Genomic DNA, 2,272 nt, shown 5'->3' on the forward strand with positions numbered 1-2,272 from the left:
GAGCCCGGCCCCTACTGCTGCCATTAACCACTGGCAGAAGGGTGACATGTGCTTACACTGGTATAGTTACTCCTGTACAGGAAAGAGAAAAACTGTAGTGGTATAAGATATCTTTATGCTGGCCGGGATAGCTGTGGCCATGCTAGGGGCATTGCACCCGTATAACCATGTCGGTAAAAACCACATCTCTAGCTGACCCAGTGGTACCAGTGCAAAATCTGTGTGTAGGCCAGGCCTTAGAGTATTTCACTTGAGACAAACTTCCCCATTGCTCCCATCTAGCGCTGATGTCTCCCCGACCACTCCCCCTTTCTTGGTGTGTTACTCACAGCTGCTTACAGACGGACTGGCCTCGGTGTAACTGATAGCATCATTCCTGTCACCCCTGGATAAATCCCATGACAGTTGGGGAGCAGAGATGAGGGACAATCCTATTCTTTATATGCACTGACTTGACAGCAATTGCAGGTGCACTGGATAGCGCGAGCTTCTTAGGGCATTGGTCAAAAGCAAGGCCAGATTCACTGGGGCTCTGACAGCTTGGTGACTTCTTTGCAGTGCTGGAGTGGCACACAGTAGCAAGCGCTGACCAGCGATCAGCCTCATCAGCTAGAGAGGACGTTGAATCAACTGTGTAAAGCTTTCCTGAGGGTTTGTCTTGTGGTGTGCAGGAGAGAGTGGAAAGTTTTATGCTTTTTCAGGCCGTATGCTGATTGATCTCCAAGTAAAACTACATTTCATCATTATGGCAGTTTGCCTCAGCCATGCCAGTGGACCCCCGCCCCCATTGATCTGCCACCCAAGGAGCTTAAAGTGCAGCAGCGCTCTTCAAAATGCTTGTAAAAAAGAGCACTTTCCTGCTCAATAGATCTGACCCCTGTGTGTATTGAGTTATAGTGGCTCACTATAGAGACAGAAATAACTTTCCCAGCCTTTTACTCCCATTAGCCCCGCTGAGCTATTCCAACTTGTGCATCAGCAACAGGGCTGTTTAATAAGTTACAGTGACACCTGTGCTGAAGGTGATGGAATTACATGTGTGTCACTGAGGGTGTATTTTGAAGGGAGAGGGGGTTGCATGGAAGTGATTGAGGGAACAATGTGGCTGCAGAATCTTTAGCACTGATAATGATGCACCAGAAGGGATGCTGAATAAGTCCAGTGGACTCTCAGGTCCCAGGGCAGGTTTCACAGTTAGAAAAGACATTTCTTTACTTGGAAAGGAGAGCACATTGGATCTGGAATGCCTGGGAACTAATAAACTGGAGGTCCCCACAGCCACTGTTACATAGGCACATCTCAGAGTGGAATAATGCTTTCTAATACCCCTGCAGAAGGCTCATCTCAAAGGGGTTCTTCTCATGCAATACGGCAAAGCCTTTGGATCAGCCTGTCACCCCAAACAGGGAAGGAAAACACAGCCACAGCAGTGAGCTGCTCGTGAGAATTGCAAAGTTGTTGCATCCAGATGCATTTGTTGCTCCTGGCTATAGGTCTGTGATCAAAGAGAAAGGAAGAGAAAACAACATGGGGGTCTGTGAGGGGATTCACTCACTGCTAGTGGCACCTCCTCCCAATCGCTCTGGGGATTAGCTCTGGCCAGGTACTGCACCCTCCTCTGGCAGTGTCTCTCCTGTCATCCTCTCACACCCTCTGCAATTCCAAGTGCTTCTTCTTTGTGACTCAGCCCTCTGGCCAGGTCCCAGTGCATGTTTCCCCATCCAGGAGTCTCAAAGTCTTGCTATACAAAATGGCAGTCTTCCCTGCTCCGACTGGGCTACCCCTCCATGGCTGGCAGGGAAACCCAGGCTTTTCCTCTACTCCAGATCTACTCAGGGGCCCTCCCATCAGCAGCCAGTTACCCTACATCATACCTTTGCTGCTTTCCCACCTCTCTAGCCCTTCCCATTTCTCTGGGTTTTCCAGCCCAAACTTCTTCCTCAGAGAGAGTAACTGGAGAGTGCCTGCCTCAGTCACACCTGCCACCTCCTATTGCTTCCCCTGCAGCCCCTAGCTGCTCTTGGCTCCTGGGCTTTATACAGACCCCAACAGTTCCTGTCCAGCTGAGGCTTGTCTAATTACTCCCTGCTCCCTGGATCCTCCTGCAGGTGCAGCCTGGGCAGTTAATTGGCCCACCTGGCCACCTTAACCCCTTCAGGCCTTGTCACACCATCACAGGCTGAAACAGAAGATTCACACTTAAGTTAAAGACTCCATCAGCTTGTTGCAAATGACAAAGATGTTATGCTGGAAGACCTCATGCTTCTAGGAA

At 50.0% G+C, this 2,272-nt stretch overlaps 1 long non-coding RNA gene across 1 annotated transcript; it reads right to left on the reverse strand.

The window, feature by feature from the left end:
* Positions 1 to 401: 401 nt before the first annotated feature.
* LOC120383766 lies at positions 402 to 1,993 on the reverse strand. Its single transcript, XR_005588521.1, has 2 exons — positions 1,875 to 1,993; positions 402 to 1,495 (listed from the first exon to the last, which is right to left on the reverse strand). It is a non-coding gene; the product is annotated as an uncharacterized LOC120383766 (long non-coding RNA).
* Positions 1,994 to 2,272: the final 279 nt, after the last annotated feature.

The sequence above is a fragment of the Mauremys reevesii genome, linkage group 15 (genome assembly GCF_016161935.1).
Source record: "Mauremys reevesii isolate NIE-2019 linkage group 15, ASM1616193v1, whole genome shotgun sequence".
NCBI classification, from domain to species: Eukaryota; Metazoa; Chordata; order Testudines; family Geoemydidae; genus Mauremys; species Mauremys reevesii.